The sequence below is a fragment of the Mustela erminea genome, chromosome 10 (assembly GCF_009829155.1).
Source record: "Mustela erminea isolate mMusErm1 chromosome 10, mMusErm1.Pri, whole genome shotgun sequence".
NCBI lineage: Eukaryota > Metazoa > Chordata > Mammalia > Carnivora > Mustelidae > Mustela > Mustela erminea.
The window spans coordinates 34,086,349-34,110,001 of record NC_045623.1 but is presented as its reverse complement, the minus strand read 5'-3'; the positions used below and the strand labels follow the sequence as shown (position 1 = coordinate 34,110,001).

General features: G+C 40.4%; 1 protein-coding gene across 2 annotated transcripts in view; it reads left to right on the top strand.

The window, feature by feature from the left end:
- The first annotated feature begins 703 nt into the window (after positions 1 to 703).
- LRRC8C (leucine rich repeat containing 8 VRAC subunit C) overlaps positions 704 to 23,653 on the top strand; it is an 81,566-nt gene continuing 58,616 nt past the window's right edge. The window contains exons 1-2 of one of the 2 annotated variants that reach the window (XM_032361346.1): positions 704 to 994; positions 15,943 to 16,032. The gene's annotated coding sequence lies outside the window, so the exon portion shown is untranslated. The remainder of the gene's footprint in view (positions 995 to 15,942; positions 16,033 to 23,653) is intronic. The other variant, XM_032361345.1, reaches the window with a different exon arrangement.

Genomic DNA, 23,653 nt, shown 5'->3' with positions numbered 1-23,653 from the left:
ATTGTAGGCGGAGCGTTCAATTTCGTCGCCTCTGAACCTGTTGCTGAGAGACGAGGGAGCCCGGCTCTTAGTGTCCGGGAACATGAGGTTTCCTGCTGGAGAGGAGATGGAGTGTCCGGAGAGATTGGTTTTAACCCTTCTCCTCCGTCTCCCTCAATGCCTTACCACCCCACCCCCGCCCCGCCTCATTTTTGTGTTCTTCTGGGGTTCTTCTGGGGTCCTTCTGTTCTCCTGAGGAGCGGGACATGAGGAGGAGGGATGATCTCCATCCTGACCCCAGTCCTGCAGGGGAGTTGCCAGAAGGGCTATTTTTAGTGGTAGCTGCTCCCCTCTAACACCCAGGGGAGGAGCTGCGGCGGTGGAGCGGCCGCAGAGCGCAGAGAAGGCTCGGTTTTCCGTGTCCTGTTAGGGATGGGGGAGGTATTAGGCGCAGCCGGTTCCCCAGGCAGAGGCAGCCAGGTGGCCGCCTCAGAGGCCCGGGCGGCCCCGCCGGGAAGCGCCGGAGGGTTCGTTTTCCACATCCAGGGGAAAGCGTCCGGCGGCCAGCGGCAGCCTCGCCGGCCAGTCCGGGCGCGGGGTGGTCTCCGCAGAGGAGGAAGTTCCCGGGCACGGCGGCCTGCGTCACAGCGGGGCTGGGACCGCGGGGCGGGCGGGCGGCGGCGGCGGCGACCCCGGGGCCGGGCGCTGGGCGGCGCTGGCTGCCGCTGGCCCGGCTGCACGCGGGGCGGCGCTGGAGGCGGCTCCGTCCGCGGCCGGGGAGGCGGAGGGGAGGAGGGCTGCGGGGCTGGGGCGGTAGCTGCGTCCCGGCTCGGAGCCCGCGAAGAGGACGAGGAGGAAGGCGCCGCCGTGGCCGCGGCCGCAGTGCTCCGGGAGCCACACGCCATGAGCAGCGGCCCCGCCGACGACCCCGCTGTCGCTGGCCGCCGCTGAGCCGGACCGGGAGACAGCTCGCCGCTCCCCAGCACCCTCCCCGTCGGCACCCTCGCGCCCAGAGGTAAGGGCGGGGACCGCCGAGGGATGGAGAGGGGTGGCCCGCCGAGGACCGCTGGGCTGGGTCCGCTAGGTGCGCGGGAGCCACTGCTCTCCCCGCCTCGCTCGCGCCCTGCCTGCTCCCGCTCTCGGGCGGGCGGAAGGTGGTCGCCTGCCCAGTGTTTGGTCCTTGCAGCCACCCGCTATTGGGGCTTTGGGACCCGCCAGCCCCTACCCCACCCATCCCAAGCCAGCCCCAGCGTCGGGGCCGGGGACCCCAGCCTGGGGCGGAGCACCGCGCGGCAGCCGCAGGTTCTGCGGACTTGGTGGGGGTTGGGGGGGGTGGACTGGGGGGTGGAGGACGAGGCGAAAAGGCGGCCACCCCCGGGGCGCTCGTCCTTCTTCCCTACCTGATAACCCGGTGAGACCCCACGGCCTGTCCCTCCTGGTCTGCTCTCCCTTTGTACCCCCGAGCCCCTGAAGTTAGCACTTTCGGGGGGAGAGGAGTTTGATGGTCTCCGACGGGAACCAGAGCGCCGTGCCTGCCCCTTTGCAGGACCTGAGGGGAGAGAGGGTTTAGCCGGGTCGGGATGGGCCCCAGAAGCCAGGTGTCTAGGCCGGCGGTTGAGACCAGGACTGCCGCCTTCAACCCAAACCCAGGGTCGCTGGTCTTTCCCTTTCCAGCTGGTTCCAAGCAGCGAGGTGGCTAGGGATGGAGTTAGCAACTCCGGAACCTTGGGATGTGCTCCTGTAGACGCTAATTCCATTCTTTTCTCCCCAGCCAGTTCTTCCCTCCCCCACCCCACGCCTGCCGGTGTACATCAGATTACAGTTCCTTCAAAAGCTCGCACGGTACCTAGCTCTGAATAACCACAGACACCTAGCCCACATCCCAGGACGGGTATTTCAGAGTGTGAAGATCAAACTTCACTTGGTTTCAAATTCTTTTTAAACATTTGAAATTCAGCAAACCCGTTAGGTAAACACTCGCAAGTCCCCATCCTCCTTAAAGTAAAAAATAAGAACCAGTCATATTTGTGGGAGTGCTGGCGTTGGGCAAAGGGAGGGTTGAGTGGCCCTATTTATTGTAGCTTTATGGGGGAGGAATAGATAAAGAATGGCAGTCTTATTTTAATCACATACTTCTTATAATGTAAGAAATGGAGGTTCGACCCATGGGCACATTTACAGAGAGGTATGGAGTGCTTACCTGAGGCATCTGTGAGGCTTCTTCATGGACAAGTCAATAAGATGCCATCTAGATGGGAAAGGAGGCAAAGTGATGGTAACCCCCTTGCTTGGGCCAACACTGCAAAATCGCTAGAACCAAGGAACTTTATATGTGTGTACGTTTTTAAATTTTTTAACGATTTGTGTAAACCCAAAATGTAGATTTAGCTTCCCCAAATTTGCTCAGATTCATAAACCGTGTGTTGGGCGTGTGGATATAGATAACCCATTAGGTGTATACAGCTCTAATCTATGATATTTGTATTTCTTCTGAATTGCTTAATTAGGAAAGACCAGGGGTGTAATCCTGACTTACTTTACTTTGGAGTGATTAATTTAAATACAGTGTTGAGATCAGTTTGTTTGTTTGCTTTTGAGAAGCAGTTGGGGACCAGCTTTGTAAGGATGGCTCCTTTTCATGGTTCACATAATGGATTGACCACAGATGGTTCCTACCACTTCAACAGTGCTATCAGAGACAGCAAGCATGTTTAACAATTTTCTTAGTAATAAAATTATCAAAGTCTTTGTTAATGGTACTAATCTTTTATTTCTCAGATTGACTAAGCACTTTGTTTAATGGAATGCTTTTAGAAGAAAATGCTTTTAGTGAAAAAAAATATGAGGGAGTATAAAAGAATGAATAATTTTCCATTTATGTAAATTTTAACTTTTAAAAACAATACAAGGTTAGCAATTTTTAAAATGCCTGAGGTGTCTAATTTTTACCAAATTGCTGTTACGATTTTCCAATAGTCTGTAGTATTTTTAAGTTATAATCACCAGGAACATTATAATAGAGCCCAAGTGTAAAACAAATGGGGTGGAAAGTTATACAAATTTTGCCAAGCATTGTGTTAATGATTTAATATGGTGGGTACATTGTTATTATATAGTCGAGCACTGTAGGTACCTAACATACATTACACTTAGATTCATAAAACAAATTCTTTTTTTTTTTTTTAAGATTTTATTTATTTATTTGACAGAGAGATCACAACTAGGCAGAGAGTGAGAGTGAAACAGGCTCCCTGCTGAACAGAATGCCGATTAGGGCTCCCATCCCAGGACCCTAGGATTATGATCTGAGCTGAAGGCAGAGGCTTTAACCCACTGAGCCACCCAGGTGCCCCCATAAAAAAAATCCTTAAAGTAGATGGTGCCATCAACTTTTTACAGAAGAAAGAGGGTCAAAGTTTGTGACTTACTCAAGACAAGATGGCTAGCTTAATGCCTGAATGAAGCCAAGCCTCTTTAGCCTTATTGATGTATTTTTTGTTTTCCAAAGCTGCCTATCTTTTTTTCTACAAAAATGTATTGTTAGCTTGCTGTAATGACTGTGAAGAAGCTGAGATTGAAGAAGTAGAATCACCTGTCCAGAGTTTTCCATGGAACTAGTATATAGCAGAATTCACATCTGGAATTAGGACCATCTATTTCCTAAACCCCTGTTATTGCCACTGATCTCCGTTAAATGACAGATTAAGAACTTAACCTAATGGACATTTCACTTTTTCTCATCAGCTGTTCTCAATCCACATGATAGCGACGGTCCATAGGCTCCAATACACTCGCAAGGTTTTATACTCATTCCCTGGAGTGCTGGCTGTATCTCCAGCCCGAGATCACTGATGAGAGCATATTTGCAACCAATGAGGGTGACATGACTATAAAGGTATCTTTGAATGGACTTCATTTCTCTTAAAATATAAATCAGGCTGTGTTGGCATGGGGGAAAGAGCATGGTCTCAAGATGGGAAAAGCTGGTATCAGATTTTGGCTTTACTGTCCAGTAGGAGTGTAAACTAATTTCTGCCGTGGAATTTTCCTGAGCCCATTTCCTGACATATAATGGAGTTAATAACACCTACTTAGTTGGAGTATTATCCGGACAAAATGTAACAATCCATATAAAGGACAGCTCCTGTCACATACTAGGTGTTCTGTAAATGGTAGGGATTAGCACCCCTGTATCCCAGTACTGAAGGAAATTGCTGCTGGATTTTGCTCCATCTATATTTTACTTGCGTATAGTGATTAGTCATTGTTATCAGTGATTCATTCTTCATATGGCTAGACAAAGGTCTAATCTGGTCTCTAGCATCTTTAACTTTTGAATCACATCCTTTTTTTGTAGTCCTGACTTACAAACATTTACTCACCTTACATAGTTTTTCATTTGCTCCACTCTGCATTTTTTTTTTTTTAGAGCTTTATTAGCCATACTTCAGTGAGTTGGAATTTGTAATTTTTGGCAAACACACTTTCCTGTTTTCTGTGTCTTCTGATTTCACAGCCTTGCTTATCACCAAAGGCACCATGACAATCCCACTGTCTTCCCACCACATACCTCACCCCTGACCAGATCTCTGCTAGCTAAAACTCTGCATGTCCTTCAAGGACCAGCCTAAATGCTACCTCCTTCCTGAGTGCACATACCTTCTATTTTAAATCCTTTCTCAGTTCACTTATAATTCAGATACCATATACTCCTAATAATTTAAAAATATATATATGTATATATTTTACTTTTTTAGTTATTTGACTGGATAATATTCTATGAAAGTCTGTACACTCTTTGAGGGCAAGGGAATTTTTCTGTTTCTTTATATTTCTTGCTTAGTATAAAATACAAATAGTTTCTAATTTCTGAATGAAAGATGAGTCAGATATACTGAGAGAGAGCCTTATAGTAATTAGGAAAGGGGCCTAAATTATTTGTCCCTGTCACAAGATTATTAGTGACACCTTCCCCTTTGAGACTTGTTTGTCCCACCCTTCTCCACCAGTTTAATTGGTATTACGTTTACTGGAAGGCCTTTTTTTCTTTTTCTTTTTCTTTAGTTCTTTCATTTTTTGTAAAGAAAAGGTGGGTGGGGCACAGAGAGAGAGGGAAGAGAGAATCCCAAGCAGGCTGTATGCCCAGTGCAGAGCCTGACCTCGGACTCAGTCTCACAACCCTGAGATCATGACCTGAGCTGAAATCAAGAGTCTGTGCTTAACTGACTGAGCAACTCAGACATCCCTGGAAGACCATACTTCTTAAAGCCTTGGCCATTTGGGACCAGATAAGAGAGCTATGTTTCATTAATAAATGGCTCCTGTGGTAGTGTAGAAAACTCATTAACTTTGCAAGTACTGAGCCCATCAATAGTATTTGAGTAGTTTGGTATTTCCAGTGGTCCAGATGGATTTCTTTAATTAGGAATAGGATTTACCTGAGGGAAAGGAATACCTACCTTGAGAGAAGGTTGAGGTAATGAGCAAGGAGGATTTCAAACCCTTTTGGTTGGTAATAGGACTAACCATGGCACAGTGCAGAGACTGCAACCAGAAGTGACCTTCATGAGAGAATCAACACAGGGAGAAGACGCAGACCATTTCCCACAAATATGAGAGGTGGGAAAAATGGAAGTGGTAACAGAAATGAAGCTTAACTACAATAGTAGATGACTGAGGCCTGCTAGATAGATGGTATTCCTGGAGTGTAGAAATAAGAAAGACACTGTGAGGCAAGATAGGCAGGAGAGGAGAGGAACTAGGATGGCCTCAAACGCCCAGTACCTTAATATATTCTCATTTGCTGCCTGGGCTGGCCCAGAAAGACAAAAGGATAATCTCAGAGGTTTGCTTACAGTAGATAGTTTGGCAGAAACATCTTGAAATTTTCCTAATTATAAGGAATAGAGAATGACTGAACTCTTCAATAGAGAATCTGGGCTATCTGCTTAGAAGTGTAACACACTCACAAATTCTGGGAGTGAATTTAGGATGACTATGGTATTGGATGGGTATTCCTCTAAAATATGGTTCTACAGGGGCTCCTGGGTGGCTCAGTTGATTAGGCATCTGCCTTCGGCTCAGGTCATGATCCCAGGGTCCTGCATCAGGCTCTCTGCTCAGTGGGGAGTCTGCTTCTCCCTCTTCCTCTGCTCTCATGCTCCTACTCATGCGCTTTTTCTCTCTCTCTTAAATGAATAAAAATTTTAAAATCTTTTAAAAAAATCAAATAAATAGAATAAAATAAAATATGGTTCTATAGTCTGTGGTATATCAAATTGTGAATGGCAGCTGGTAGAAAAATGATAATGTGGATTCAGAAAATGAATAGGATTTAGAAAAGGGGCAAGTGGCAAAATTCAGAAATCATTTTTAAGAAAGATGCCTTAAAGCTTAGGAAAGTAACTGAAGATGTTTCAGATGACAGAAGTATTTTGAGTCAAAGGAATCCAGAAATATATGTGGTTTGAAGAACTCTTCTAAGAACTGGGAAGAACCAGAGCTATTCTGTTGGAGAAGGGCCGGAAGGTAGAGCAAAGAGGAGCTATTTTGGCTAAGCCATAAAACTGCCTGAATGCTTGAAACACTAGGGAAAACATAATGGAGCTTGTAGAAAAGTGTTTCCAACCTTTTTTTTTTTTTTTTTCATTATTATTCTCCCTCCACGAGTTTTTTTTTTAGATAAATTGTTATATTGCAGATACGCTGTATATCTGTTCATGAACTGTGGCCTTTTGGCAGGCTACAAACAATTATTTAAGATTTCTTTTTTTTTTTTAAGAGTTTATTTATTTATTTGACAGAGAGAGATCACAGTAGGAGAGAGGAAGGGAAGAGATCACAGAGAGAGAGGAAGGGAAGCAGGCCCCCTGCTGAGCAGAGAGCCCGATGTGGGACTCGATCCCAGGACCCTGAGATCATGACCTGAGCCGAAGGCAGCGGCATAACCCACTGAGCCACCCAGGCGCCCAAGATTTCTTTTTTTTAACCCCGCCTTTCAAAACTGATTTTTGACAGCGACTAGATTGCCCCCCAGTTGAGAACACATGGAGTGGCATGGCTCTATATTATGCCCGAAAATCATAAAAGGGCCAGAACTAAAGACATAAAGAAAAGTCAATATATGTATTTGTATGAATGTGTATGGTACCTTAATTCACAAATTCTGTGTATTAGATTGTTCTTTTCTTTTTTTGCTTTTATAAAGAGAAGCATACTCTATCAGCTCTTAAGCTGAAATATACTTGTAAAAAAATATAAGACTTCTAGTTGTCCCAGTTCTCCCTTGGCAAAATTATTAAATTTATAAAGTTATCTTCCAAAGCCCCCTCTACCTGCACTCTTTTCTTTCCTGGATAGGAAGCCCTTCCCAGACTTTAAATGCTCAATACCCTTTATTTACTTATGTTATGCTGGGAAGGCTCTGCTATTAACTATTCATTCTCGTAACTGGTCAATTATACATGAGCATAAATTAGTTTGTCTCTAATAGAGCATTTGTATTTTAAGTCATTTATTTATACTTACGAAATACTGCGTTCCCTCCCAAAGAGATTTCAGTTCGTATCAAGTAGATATTTGCAGGGGAGTGGGGCTGTGATGTCATTCTTTGCTTTTTCATGTTCTGTTCCTTACTCCAGTTCCCTAGGGCGCATAAGGCTGCGCTTCTGGTGTCCGGTCTCAGAAGCTGCAAGCCTTAGAAGAGCTTGGTTTTTTTGTATATTGACTTCTTTCAGCATTTGGAGCCCATCAGCCCTGGCACAGTCCCTTTCCTGCAAATAGCTCATCCTCGTCTCCTCCAGCTTTTGTTTTAACTGTATTGCTCTTTTTCCTTTCCTTCACTGTCAAATCTCCAGTAATTGTTTTTCAACATCTTTTCTTTATCACCTTTGGAGCTGCACTGAAACCTCCCTGAGGGCAGAGACTGTATCTGTCTTGTTCAGTTCTGTTCCCACAGCACCACCACGAGTCTGGACATAGCTGCTCAAGACAGTTGTGGGATAAATATTTACTGGTAGATGTTACAGTAACATTTCTAAGCTACCAGTTCGGAGTGTATCCTTCTCCCTTTCTGTTATTTTAAATTCTGATTAGGAAATTTGATAGTGTAACCAGAAGTTATCCTTCTTAATAGGGTCATGAAATATGTACAGGGAAATATTTCTATATGTGATTGGAAATTAGAGGCTAGCATTACATAAAATATATCTGAGACAAAAGTCACTAAATAAGCTAAATGATTGAAAACTCAGGAGTCCTGTGATTTCATTCTGTGTATTTGAAGAACTTATCAAACCAACAAAAATTATTAAATACTCTTTCTCAAATATTGTTGAGGTTTATGAAAATTAGGAAAAGGTTCAGGGGGTGCTCTCAGGGTCCTGGGATTGAGCACCGCATCAGGCTCCCTGCTTGGTAAGGAAACTGCTTCTCCTTCTCCCTCTTCCTTATTCCCTACTCATTCTCTCTCTCTCTCTCTCTCTGAAATAAATAAATAGTTGGGTTTTTTTTTTAAAGGTTCAACTGTCTTTTTTTTTAAATGGGAAATATAACCAATAAATCCAACTTCCAGAAAAGTATTATAGAAGATTCTTAAGCTAATAACACCTTGATTTTTCTAAATAACTATGAAAATAGCTTCATTAGAAAAACACTCCCAGGCTAATTTGTATTATCTCCCTTGACATTAGCTCTAGGATAATGTTCTTATCAGCAAAGTTGGGAAATACTGTCCAGCACACACAACTTTCTAGTTTGTTTGAATATGTTCATTTCTGTATCACTAATATTTAGAATAGTTCCTCACATGTAGCAAAGGATCAATAAATATTTTTTGAATGAGTAAATAATGAAATCCAAGATGGAGAAAGACTAACCATATGCCATGAGGGCAAAAGCAAATTTATTCCTAAGGAAATGGTACCGGATGACTAGTAGACTGAATAGACTGTTAGAAAAACTTTCTAGACAAATCATTTATTTATGAGCATACGTTAAAGTTCTATTCCAGTCTGACATATAAGAGAAAAGGTTTCTGTTAAGACAGTTTGAAAATTCATTCTTACTAGGGACATCTTATAAAAGTAATCGATGGTTAGACATCATTATGAGACTAGATAAAGAATGTGGGTTGAAGGTTATTAGACTGTGGAGTAACAGTTGGCAGTTAACTGGGTGGCTTGGTAGCTGGTTTCCAAGGACAAGCCTAGTCCCCATTTCACATTGTACAGAAGGCTAGCCTGTGCAGTAAGGATGAAAAAATTAAGACCTAAAGATGAGAAAGGGTAAAGTAAAAGTGTCTCTCCTTATAAACTTTGTGATTAGAAATTAGGATTTCAGGGGCACCTGGGTGGCTCAGTGGGTTAAAGCCTCTGCCTTCGGCTCAGGTCATGATCACAGGGTCCTGGGATCAAGCCCCACATCAGGCTCTCCACTCCTTGGGGAGCCTGCTTTTTCCTCTCTCTCTCTGCCTGCCCTCTCTGCCTACTTGTGGTCTCTGTCTGTCAAATAAATAAATAAAATCTTAAAAAAAAAAAAAAGAAATTAGGATTTCATATACTAAGAAATCTACAAAGCAGCAGTTAATAATAATTGCCTCACTAATCTCTAACTGACCTGCAAGTATTTAAAATTTACCCAAAAATTTTAGAAGTAAATATGTTGACAGTCATTATTTCAGTCAATCCTTGTACATAAACATGCAGAAGATTTTACTTGTCCCAAGAGTGTATCCTAAAAATGTAATCACATTAATAACATTTTGTCTATTAGCTTTTTCCCCCCCACATGAAAGCTTTCCCCATAATGTGATTACAATAAACAGAGCAGCCTACTATTGACCTAATTAAGGAATTAAGGAGCAAATCAATTAAAACTAATGATCTCCAGCATCTCTTTTACTTATGCATGCCATGTTCTGGATTGTAGGAGAGGGAGGAAAACTTTGATGCTACCTAGAGACTGTCTAGTGTATATCAGATATATTCTGAGTATAAAAAAATCTCCTGTCTTTATTGCTCCAAATTCGGAACATAATCTTAAGACAACATTGTAAAATGTCAGAGAAAAATATAGATGTCCAATGATGAGATAAGGCCATTTTGTTGGTTGTTGCATTAACTACTAACCACTTAAATTACTAACCACTTAAATAAACCACTTAAACAAGTCTATTTTAAAAAGTCAGAATTCTAATTTCTCTAGAGGTCAGGAATCTCTAATTATTCTGCTTGTTGACTTTCATATATTTACAATTTCAATTCCGAAAAACAGTATAAAAGCAAAAAAGCTGGGGCATCTGGGTGGCTCAGTCGGTTACACATCTGCCTTTGGCTCAGGTCGTCCTGGGATGGAGCCCCACATGGGGCTCCCTGCTCAGCGGGGAGCCTGCTTCTCCCTTGCCCTCTGTTGTTCCCCCTGCTTGTGCTCTCTTGCTTTCTCTCTCTCTCAAATAAATAAAATTTATTTTAAAAAGCACGAAACCCAATTGCCTCTTTTGAAAGAACACATTGGGTTGGGTAAAGACAAAAATAACTTTTGCTACCTGGGTAGGATATGTAAGTAAATAATTTTACAGCCTCATATTGATAAAAGTCCATCTCAAAAGTTGTTTTGAGTTATTTATTCTATTAAGTTATTTATTTTATTAGTTATTCTATTAAGATACTTTAAAAAATAATTTTATCTCAGTGTGTGTTATGTTTCGGATAAATCACATAAGCTAAGCTAAGCCATGGTGGATGACAGTATTTAAAATGTTAGACTTTACTTTTTACGATAAAATTAATTTTATAGAGCATGTTATAAAATGATTATGACCTTCTTTGAGTGTTATAAAGAACAAATAATGTATGTATTTATGATATGTAAATTTAAACTATCCCTTGATAGTATTTTGTCAAAGATTATTCATTCATTATCTAATTTTAATGTTAGTCCCAAGCTTTAAAATTAATTTCTCCTGAATTATAATTTACACTGCCATTTAAAAATAGTATAAGGGTATCTGGGTGGCTCAGTCAGTTAAGCATCCAACTCTTGATTTCAGATCAGGTCATGATCTTGGGGTTGTGAGATCAAGCCCTAAGTGGGGCTCCATTCTCTGCCCAGAGTCTGCTTGAGATTCTCTCTCTCTCTCCCTTTGCCTATCCCCCCATGTGTGTATAGGCTCTCTCTCTTTAAATAAAGAGATAGGGGTGCCTGGGTGGTGCCTGGGTGGCTCGGTGGGTTAAAGCCTCTGTCCTCGGCTCAGGTCATAATCTCAGGGTCCTGGGATCAAGCCCCACATCGGGCTCTCTGCTTAGCAGGAAGCCTGCTTCCCTTCCTCTCTCTCTGCCTGCCTCTCTGCCTACTTGTGATCTCTGTCTGTCAAATAAATAGGTAAAATCTTAAAAAATAAATAAATAAATAGATAGAGAAAATCTTTAAGAATAGTATGATTCCTATTCAGATTAAAAATCTATCAAATAACTATGACATTCCACAGTTTCACTTTACTGCAGCATTGCCTAAAATTTATAACCACCATTAAAAAAACATACTAGCTGTAATTCAATTTTGTTGAACATATCTACAAACACTTAAATTTTTAGTGTAAATAATGATCTGACCTATGATATAAATACAAGAAATTTAGTAACTTCCAATTAAATATGCATCTTATCAGAGAACAGATTAGTCATGCATAAGCTAAAATACATTTTAACCGCTTTACTGAGATATAATTTCCATACTATAACACTTAGTTTAAAGGATACAATTCAGTGTCTGTTAGTATAATTATAGAATTCCTCACCATAATCTAATTTTACATTTTTGTCACCCCAAAAAGAAACCTGTACCCATTAGTTCTCTCTTCCCACCATGCCCCCCCGCCTCCTCCCAAGCTCTAGGCAGCCACAAGTCTGTTTTCTGTATCTATAGATTTGCCTATTCCAGACATTTCATGTGAATGGTATCCTACAGTACATGGCCTTTTGTGATTGACTTCTTTCACTTGGCATCCATTTGAGGTTTATCCATGTTGTGGTATGTATCAGTACTCCGTGACTTTTTTTTGCCAAATAATATTTTATTGTATGGATATACCATATTTTCTTTATCCATTTATCAGTTGATGAATGTTTAGGTTGTTATAAGGAATAATGGTCTCATGAATGTTTGAATACAAGTTTTTGGGTGGACATATGTTTTCATTTCTCTGTTGGATAGAGTTACATAGAAATGGAATTGCTGGGTCAGGTATAACTTTGTGTTTCAAATTTTGAGGTGAGTTTGATGAAATGAGGTATAATTTTTGCATCATGTCCCAAACTAGAATAAAATCAGGGCTGAGATATTAAACTCATTAATTTTCATTAAAAAATAGTTTAACTTGTCCAAGTATTCATCTTTAGGAATATCCATTGAACTTTGAATTTTAGTATACTTCAACCACAGTTTGCAAAGTACTATTAAAGCACTGCTAAATCTCTTTAAATTTTGGATTAAAAATTCTGGCTAAGAACTATAGAAAAGGAGGCACTTATGTGGCTCAGCTGGTTGAACATCCAGCTCTTGATTCTGGCTCAGATCACAGTCTCGTGGTCCTGAGATCAAGCCCCACATTGGGCTCGGTGCTCAGAAGAGAGTCTGCTTGGGATTCTCTCTCCCCCTCCCCCTGCTCATGTTCTCCATCTTTCTCTAAAATAAATAAAATCTTAGGAAAGAAAAAAGAAATATAGAAAGCACTACTGAGGGCTAACTCTATAGCTATTTTTATATTTTTGGATCCCTGATCCTTAGGAACTAAACACCTCCGGTTAATGCCAAACTTCTGTGCATTTTCCCCCTTTTTGTTGTACAGTGGAGGAGGGATATTTTTCATACCCCTTACTCTAGAAATAAGTGTTTATTAGCTTCTGCCTAGAAAATGTGAACCCCATTCATTTGAAAGTCTACTGTCTTGTTAGTTTCCCTCTGGAAAGGGATAAAGTCACTTATAAAATTAAAATATCTCTTATTGGTTAACATTTTTTTCAGGTACTGCTCTTTTGCCTGGGATGGTGATAGAGGCTGTCTTGATAAATTGGATCTGTTTCAGTCTATTTCACACTATTCTTCGAATTCACTGTCAGACCAAGACCTGGCAGAAATTTCCCTTAACCCTTTCTCCCCACACCCTTGTAAAATCACCTAGACAGATTTCCCTTTTCCCTTCTTTTCAAAGTGAATCTGTTTGTTTAAGGAAGTATTCTCCTAACACACAAGAGACAAACTCCTGCAACCACTTAACCTTCATTCTTAGAGGTGTCCTAAGCAAGTGGGAAGCTAAAGGTCTAGTAGGGGCCCAAGGGACTCACTCACCATAAAAACAGAAGACTATAAATAACCGCTTCCAAACACAGGCGAATGAACAGAAAACCTCTGAAAAAAATTCCTATGTACAATTTTCACTGTTAGACAGATGCAAATATATACACATTCCGACTGCAAGCAAAACACAGAAAACTTAAGACTTCTATGAATGTTGTCAAAGGATAATTTTCAAAAAGTTGAATGTGACTCTTAATGTAGAATGAACATGTTAAGGATTTATTCAAGCTCTTAATAAAGAATCCACCTGGTTCAAAGAGCATTCAAGGAACTACCTGAAAAAAGAATGTCAGAATAACATTGCTAGGTGAGATAGAAAAACTAGGTAATGTCCTTCAGGGCCATGAAAAATAAACAATATTTGGGATTTTCTTTTATACTGGAAAAAAAATCTACAAGTCTGGAATTTAATCAGCAATATTTAGCAAGTCCAAGAAAGTTATATTTCTCTAAATCTTTGGGTGAGCCTGTCAAACAGGTCTTTAGTGTTACATCAAAATGGTGTACTGCCTTCCCTTTGCCTCATTTCCAAGTTTTGGATACTTTTTTCTTAATAATGCATACTTTTGCTCACCCTAAATTTTCTTTTTAAGGGCTTTGACTGTTTCTTAGTAAAGTAACAGACATTTAGCCATGGAATGTGTCAAATACAAACACTGGCCATGGAAATCCTTAAAACATGGGACAGAAACTTTGGGTTCTACACTTGACTCCTTGGAAGTCCTTTATGTCTCTCAGATGTCAGTGTACCTCTTTAACCTTGTTCTGGGAAGGAGTTCTATTTTAACTTCAACCCCATGTTCAACCACTTCGTAGGGCCTAGACTGCTCTCCAAGCTCTCAACTTGGATGGCAAGTCATCTAAGCCCAGTAGAATGAGAATCCATTCAAACGGCCAGTAGACTTGGGCATTTAAGTGCTCAAATTGCCATAAACCAGCAAAAACTCCAAGGCCCAGGAAGAGAAACACAAAGCATGTCAATAGCATGCATGTCATGAAGTCTCTTAATCCAGAGGCTACTTGTAGCTCTGCCTCTTCTGAGCTGAGTGAGTCTCCATTGAACCTTCAAGAACCATTACACTAGGCATTGGCAAACTGTGACCCATGTAGTTTGGGTCTGCAGCTTGTTTTTTATCTGGCCCACTTGCTGAAATTGGTTTTTACGTTTGTGAAGGGTTGTTTAAATTTTTTTTTTAAAGAATATGCAACATAGACTATATGTGACCTGTAAATCCTAAATATTTACTATCTCTCCCTTTTTAGAACAAGATACTTACCCCTGCACTTTAAAAAAAAAAAAATGACAACTTTGTCGTTAGTATGTATCAAAGTTCTATAACCAACTTCCTGTAAAAGAAAAGCTTTCTCATTGGCTAATTTAAAGACTTGCTCTTGATAGGGACATTTTGTGGGAAAACAGAATGGTTAGAAAAGCATTAGATTTGACATCAAAAGAAAATAATATTTGTTAAAGGGCACTAAACTTGGTTGACAGTTGGTCAACTGTGTGGGTGGTAACTAACTTCCCAGAACAAGCCTTAATGTCATTAAAGTTCATGAGAATCAGTTACTTGAGGTTGTATTGAGAGCACATTTCTTTCTGGGAAGAGGGTGCAACTTATATCATAGAAACAGATTAGAAACAGTTTTTCTTTTACAAGGCAATGTACTGTGTATTTTAAAAGCATACACTGGGATGCAGTAAAAGAAAAGTAGACTCTAGGAACCTTTGATACCACACTAACTCTCACAGTTTAATTTAGGACTACAAAAATAAATAGGAAGATGAAAAATTTGGGAGTCAGAAGACCATCACAAAGAGGATTAAAGCATTGAAAAACTGAATCTATGTGGAAAAAATGAAAGGAATTGGATGTTCCAGCTAAGATGAGGATGACAAGGAGAAATCTTACAATTACTTCCACAGGTATAAAGGGGACTCCAACTGAATATGAAGAGCAATTATACATCTCTTCTCAAAAGAGTTAAAAATTTAGGGCACGTGGGTGGCACAGTCAGTTAAGCATCTGACTCTTGGTTTCACCTTGAGTTATGATATCAGGTTGTGAGATTGAGCCCTACATTGAGCTCCGTGCTGAGCATGGAGTCTACTGGAGATTCTCTCCCCCATTCCTTCTGCACGTCTCACTCATGCTCTCTCTTTCTAAAACAAATAAATCTTAAAATAAAAAAAGAAAAGAGGTAAAAAAAATTAACTTGCAGCATGAAGATGACATCAAGACATCATCCTTTACACAAATTTTCATAGAGCCTGGATCTTTAAGACACTTTAAAAATAGAGTAGAAGGGGCGCCTGGGTGGCTCAATGGGTTAAAGCCTCTGCCTTCCGCTCAGGTCATGGTCCCAGGGTCCTGGGATCGAGCCCCGCATCGGGCTCTCTGCTTGGCAGGGAGCCTGCTTCCCTTCCTCTCTCTCTCTCTCTGCCTGCCTCTCTGCCTACTTGTGATGTCTGTCTGTCAAGTGAATAAAAAATAAAAAATCTTTAAAAAAAAATGGAGTAGAGTTGGGGCTCTCTGCCATGGGTCGAATATGGTCTTGCCTGAAGGCTTAGTCAGATAACCCCTTGAATTCATGTATTTTTCATTTAAGACCATACTGGATACAAGTCATCAAGTCTGCTATCCTTTGAGGAGATTAAAACCAGCATTGTTCCTGAGGACTTACTCTGTGCTGGAGAGGGTAAGGTAAACAAATATATGAGTGGCAAAAGTAAGGGGTAGCACTACCACAGGGGACAAGGAAGTATTTGCAAGTATTTTAAATATCTGGAAAGGGAACCAATGAAAAATATGGCTTAGAAGGCAAAGACCTGAATTCAGGGAGAGAGCCACCCCTGTCAGAAGAAAGAGCAATCCAGGCAGAGGGAATAGTGAATCTAAAGGTGTATCCTTGGCATGATGAGGAATAGTAAGAGGGTCAGGGTAAGGGAAGGGCACTGAGGGGGAGAATAGCTGTAATTAAGAGAGGATATTGTAAAAAGAAAAAAAGAGAGAGAGGATATTGTAGGCTCATAGAGTGTCTTGCCCACTTCTTTTTTTTTTTTTTTTAAGAGTTTATTTTTAGGTAATCTCAACACTCATTGTGAGCCTCAAACTCACAACCCAGAGATCAAAAGTCAAATGCTCTACTGATTGAGGCAACCAGGTACCCCCCTACCCTTTTTAAAAAATTTTATTTTTGTCCACTTCCAGTCTGAGTGAACTGAGGAGCTGTTAGAGGATTGCGAACAAATGAGGGGGAAAATCAAACTTAACTTTTCAAAAGATCATTCTGGCTGCAGTGTAGAGAAGCCCTTAGCCAATTTTTTTTGGTCTTGGGGTCCTTCACTCTTACAAAATTATTGAAGACCCCAAAAGAGCTTTGTGTGTCTTATATCTGTAGATATTTTACCATATTAGGAATTTAAAACTAAGTATTATTTTAAAATGACAATAATGAAGCCACCCCAAGTTAACACAGATAATGTATTTTAATGAAAATAACTGTATCTTCTTCCAAAAAAGAGATAACAACATTGTTTACATTTTTATAGTCTCATCAGGGTCTGTTCAGCCTGTTCACTGTCAGATGTCATGTAGCTTCTAGAAAACTCCACTGTATACTCAGGAGAAAATGAGAATAAAAAGGCAAATAATGTGTAGTATTCACCTTACTGGTCCCCTGAGAAGGCACCCTTTGAGAAAAAGAGGCAGAGAAGGGACCATACTATAAGAGGCAAGTATGGAAGCAGAGACTAGTTAGAAAGCTGTTGCAATAAACCACGAGAGATCCACTGGTGGCTTGGGTTGTAGCAGTCAATGTGGTGAGAAATAGTCCTGTTCTGGAGATAATGTAAAGGTTGACCCCCGTAGGCTTTGTGGACAGAATGGACCTGGTTGTGAGAAAATAAAGTCAAAATTCCAGGTTTCAAACAAGAAGAACTGAAATGTGGAAGATTGTGGGAGAGCAGATTTGGGGGTGAAATGAACTCTGATTTGGACTTAATAATTTTGAAGTACCTGTTAAAATCCAATTATAAATATCAAGTCTGCAGCTGGATATTTAAAGCTGGGATTTAGAAGGATTTTTTAAAATTGCCTTTAGATCCCTCAGTACTTTTTATTTATTTTTATTTATCTATCTATTTATTTATTTATTTTTATTAACATATAATTTATTATTTGCCTCAGGGATATCATCAGGCTTACACAGCACTCACCATAGCACATACCCTTCACAATGTCTATAACACAACCACCTTCTCCACATCCCCCTCCCACAGCAACCCTCAGTTTGTTTTGTGAGATTAAGAGTCTCTTCTGGGGGCGCCTGGGTGGCTCAGTTGGTTAAGTGGCTGCCTTCGGCTCAGGTCATGATCCCAGTGTCCTGGGATCGAGCCCCACATCGGGCTCTCTGCTCAGTGAAGAGTCTGCTTCTCCCTCTCCCTCTGCCTGCTGCTCTGCTTACTTGTGATCTCTCTATCTCTCTGTCAAATAAATAAATAAAATCTTTAAAAAAAAAAAAAAAGAGTCCCTTCTGGTTTCTCTCCCTCCCGATCCCATCTTGTTTCATTTTTTCCTTCCCTACTCCCCAAACTCCCCATGTTGCCTCTCAAATTCCTCATATCAGGGAGATCTTAAGATAATTGTCTTTCTCTGATTGACTTATTTCGCTCAACATAATACCCTCTAGTTCCATCCACATTGTTGCAAATGGCAAGATGTTCTTTCTTTTGACGGCTACATAGTATTCCATTGTATATATACACCATCTCTTCTTTATCCATTCATCTGTTGATGGACATTTAGGTTCTTCCCATAGTTTGGCTATTGTGGACATTGCTGCTATAACCATTCAGGTGCACATGCCCCTTTGAATCCCTACATTTGTATCTTTAGGGTAAATACCCAGTAGTGCAATAGCTGGGTCATAGGGTAGCTTGCTTTTCAACTTTTTGAGGAACCTCCATGCTGTTTTCCAGATTGGATGCACCAACTTGCATTTCCACCAACAGTGGGTTTCCCTTTCTCTGCATCCTCGCCAGCATCTGTCATTTCCTAACTACCATTCTGACTGGCGTGAGGTGGTATCTCATTGTGGTTTTGATTTGTATTTGTTGCCGAGTGATTTGGAGCACTTTTTCATGTGTCTGTTAGCCATCTGGATGTTATCTTTGCAGAAATGTCTGTTCATATCCTCTGCCCATTTCTTGATTGGATTATTTGTTCTTTGGGTGTTGAGTTTGATAAGGTCTTTTAGATTTTTGGATACTAGTGCTTTATCTGCTATGTCATTTGCAAATATCTTCTCTCATTCTGTCAGTTGTCTTTTGGTTTTGTTGACTGTTCCCTTTGCTGTGCAAAAGCTTTTGATCTTGATGAAGTCCCAATAGTTCATTTTTGCCCTTGCTTCCCTTGCCTTTGGTGATGTTTCTAGGAAGAAGTTGCTGTGGATGAGGTCAAAGAGGTTGCTGGCTGTGTTCTCCTCAAGGATTATGATGGATTCCTTTCTCACATTGAGGTTCTTCATCCATTTTGAGTCTATTTTTGTGTGTCGTGTAAGGAAATGGTCCAGTTTCATTTTTCTGCATGTGGCTCTCCGATTTTCCCAACATCATTTGTTGAAGACTGTCTTTTTTCCATTGGACATTCTTTCCTGCATTGTCAAAGATTAGTTGACCGTAGCACTGAGGGTCCATTTCTGGGTTCTCTATTCTATTCCATTGATCTATGTGTATGTTTTTGCCCTCAGTACCTTTTAAAGAAAGAATGCATAAAAGTAAGTTCTGAGCCTTTCAGTGTCAAAAATCTATTATTTATTCTACTCTCAGACTTGAAAGTTAGTTTGGCTGGATATTGAACTCTAAATAACAATTACTTTCGCTAAGAATTCTAAAGGTTTTCTTTTTTACCATTATCTTTTGGTATGTAGTATTGTCATTGAAAAGTCTCATGCTGGTCTGGGTTTTGTTTCTTTGTGTGAATCTTCTAACTTCTCTCCCACAGAGGCTTTTAGGATTCACCTCTTTATCCCTGAGTTCTGAAACCTCATGATGGCACAGGTATTTATATCCATTCATTGTGCTGGACACATTGGTCAGCCTTTTTTAATTTGAGTCTCATATCCTGCAGTTTGGGAAAATTTTGCAATGTTTCCCTGATAGGTTATGCATTCATTTTATCTTTTTACTCTATGAACTTTCTGTCTTTTAGCTGACAGATTTGGAATCTATATATCTATTTGTTCCTCCCCTTTGCCTTTTTATTTGACTTTAAGATGAATTTCCTCAGCATTATAATCTAAACCATATATTGACTTTTTTTATTATCTTATTTTTAATTTCCAAGTTTTTTCTGATATGTTTGTTTTATGAACACAATATCTTCTGCTAGTACCCTGAGAATATAGTTATTAATTTAAATAATGTCTGTTTGTGTGTTTCTCCTGCTTTTAGTTTTTCTGTGCATTCACTCACTCTTGATTATGTGTTTATATCTGAATTTCAGGTTGGAAGCATTCCCCAAATGGCTGGTAATCTATAATAGCGTTCTCACATTTAATAATGAGGTATAGAAAGCTGTTTAGGAGTATTGTGTGAATTGTAGAATTTATCTACTGAAGAGCTTCCCAGCGGTTGCTGAGATGGTAAGCAGCCTTTTGGGGAAGGCTTCCACTTAGACAACATTGTTCCAGGATTACAACCTAGCATCTTATTGCCTTTCAAGGTCATGTCTACATCATCTTTATCCCACACACAACCCAGTAGTGTGTGTGTGTGTGTGTGTGTGTGTGTGTGTGTGTGTGTATTGTGTATTGTCCAGTGTATATTGACTGGACACATAGGGGTGAGACTCTTTTTATTGATGTGAAAATACCAGGCCTGTAGGACTTGTCTAATATAGTGTGGTCAGAGGTGGAGTTTGGTCTCGAAACTTGAACTTCCAGCCTACTGTTCTTTCTACAACGAATACTCTTCACATTTTCCATCAGAGCCTCCCACAGGATAGAAGAGATTTTCAGAAATCAGACTTTCTGAACTTAAGCTTGTTTCAGAAATCTAGAGTAGAGCTAGAAGCATTCTGTTGAAGGACCAATTTTCATTTACTATCTTGTATTTTAATTTTAAAAAGCACATTTAACTACACCCTTCTTGGTTCCAATATAATAATTTCTTTTAATCCAAAATCTTTGAATAACATCAGTGTGCCTATAAAATCTGCCATGTGTATCCTGTGGCTTCTCATCCTCCCCATCTGGCGTGCATACACCTCCTCCACCGTGAGCACTGGCCAATGTGACTAGAGAGTTAGGATATTATTGCAAATACTCTTAGAGTCTCTGCTTTCTCCATCCCTAACAGTGACTGAAATAAGAAAGGACATTCTTTATTTCTCTCTCACACCAGTGGGAACATAATCCTCTGGATATATGATGTCAAGGTTCAGCATTGGTATCATGTATCCCTCACTGGTCTGATTGAAGATGATGAATACTAAGCCTTCATCCCAACTCACAAGTGGGGAGGAAGATACTTTGAGAGTATACTCCTTGCCTTGAAGGGCACAACTCAGAGTTGATTATATTTTTTTCTCTTTCTATTTCACTGGCCAGGACTAAGTCACATGGTCACCCCTGGAGGGCTGGCACATGTACTTACCTATTATCATGTAAAAAGGAGAGACTGGATGTTGGGAGACAATAAGTGATCTTCTCTCCCACTGTGATATGGCTGTCTTATAGCTGAAGGCACAAAAAGCATAGGCGCACACATTGTTGACCATCCCATAGGCCCCAGAAAGACAGCTATGTTGGTAGATGGCAGCAGTCAGAGGAACAGCCTTTCTGAAGTTGTGTGTTCTTCACAGAAGCAGGTCTACCCACCTCATGGTGTGCAGTAGGAAAGGATTTGTCCTTAGGTCAACTGCTTGGTTAACCTTACCATCACTTTATCATTATCTTTAAGATTTCCTTCTACTCAAGAGTTTCCTAAAACTCCAGGTCATACTCTAGACATGCTTGGTGCTGAGTGAGTAAGCTCCAGGAGCCAATAAGCTGTGGCGGACCTGGCAGATTTGCACATCTGAGGCCTCTGGGTTTGCAGACACCTGGTTCAAGAATTGAGGCAGGGTGGCGTTTTCATGGGGTTTGTTTCAATATACCCATGCACCAAGGACAGGTAACACTTGGAATTGGGATGGTTGATTGGAGGAAACTGGCCCATCTTGAAAAAAATTCACAAACATTTTAAGAAGGACACCACAATTTTGGGGTACTTTTTGGATCCTCTCCATATGCAGTAAATATAGAGAAACATACAGTAAATAGGATTGTTGAGGACCCAAAATCTTCCCAAGAGAGAAGCCTAGCTCATATTTTCTTAATTAAATAATGAGGTTGATAATTGTCATATTTACTGCCAGGCACTTTTCAAACTGTGCATAATTTAAAGATGTTGACACAGAGCTAAATTTTAAACCCAGGTCTTCTGGCTGTAAAATTTGCGTTGTAACCACTACATTAGATTGAACAAAATGGTGAGTGGGGATAACTTTTTATTTTTGTAGATGAATGTGGCTGTTCATGACTAAACTTCGTGTTCTGGGAATGTCGATGTTCAGTGATGTAATATATACGTACAAGGTAATAACAGGGGTGTTATTTATTTTATTGTGAGCATATAGTTGTTTGGGACTAAGGACTTTAGATCACCCTACACATAACAGCTGTAATCACTTCACAGAGAAGGAAATTTGCACAAACTACCTTTACATTTTATATTAAGATGCTCTGAAATTCATGCCAGTGTTCTAAGTAGGAGCACATCCTTTCTTTGTAGGTTCACCTAAGGATGGTCGTGGGCTCAGTAAGCAGTGGCCCCGGGGTTAGAAGAAGGATGCTGAATTTGATGAGAATGTGCTTCTGCAGAAATTTTCAGGGGATTTGTTCTGTCATAGAAGAGAAAAAAAAAAAAATTAGACCCAAACTGGAGCCACACACAAAGGACCGTGTCACGTTAGAATATTTTATATACATACCCAAAAATGGTGTAAGGGAGGCGAGGTGTGTTCTCAGTGTCAAGCAGCAAACATATTTATAGAGAACCTCAGAATGTGAGTGTGTGACTTCGAGCATCTTTACACTGACTCAGCTGTATTGAGATTTTTTTTGTAATCGAAATACACCACTGTGCTTTTCAAAGCCCCCCTGTGCCACATCCAAATACAAGCAGAATAGGTCCCTTATATGAAGAAACCACAAATCATGAAAACAGTGGTGTTCCTTGATGTGCTTTGGCCACACTACTGTTTGGCTTAACTAACATTTCTGGTAATGGAATTGCTTAAGTCTCAAAATTAGTTTGCTTAGAATTTTTATGTTTCTGCCAGACCTCTTCCTGTTGATATATACAAACTGAATCAAAATTATTTGCATGACATCATAAGTAGTATAAGTATAGCATCTGAAAACAGCCTAAGGCTTTGATAGATTAATTAATCTATTTGGGTGTGTTTGCTTGGAAACCTGGAGCAAAGCCTGTTGTAAAAATATATTTGTTTTTAGAATATAATCTGAAAAAGAGAAAGTTTGTAACCTCCATAACATTTTAAAATAGTCATTCCTGGGAGCCTGGGTAGCTCAGTCAGTTAAGCAGCTGCCATTGGCTCAGGTCATGATCCCTGGGGTCCTGGGATGGAGCCCCGGCATTGGGTTCCCTGCTCAGTGGGAAGTCTGCTTCTCCCTCTTCCTCTGCCCTTCTGCCTGCTTGTGCTCACTCTCTCTTTTGCAAATAAATAAATAAAATCTTTTAAAAAATTAAAATAAAATAGTCCTTCCCCATCTCTCAACATCTTGTACTCCAACTAAGACATTTATTTTTGTGGAAGTGGGGAAGGTAGAGAAACACAATATTTTAAAAAATAGACCACTATGTCCTCACTTTAAAAAAGATTTTACCTAAGCACCATCACTGTTTTTATATTAGAATCACCTCTGAACAGGATTGAAGAAATCTTGCCTTTTTTTTTAAGATGTTATTTATTTATTTACTTACTTAGAGAGAACGTGAGTGGGGTGAGGAGCAGGGGCAGAGGCAGAGGGAAAGAGAGAATCTCAAGCAGACTCCACACTGAGCGTGGATCCTGAGGCAGGGCTCCATCTCAGGACTTTGAGACCATGACCTGAGCTGAAATCAAGAGTCAAATGCTTAACCGACTGAGCCATGCAGGCACCCCTTCATTGTCTTTCTAAAACTAAGCAATTGGTATAATATACTGAACCTGTATCTTATTCTTCATTATCAAGTGATAAACTATGTTTATTA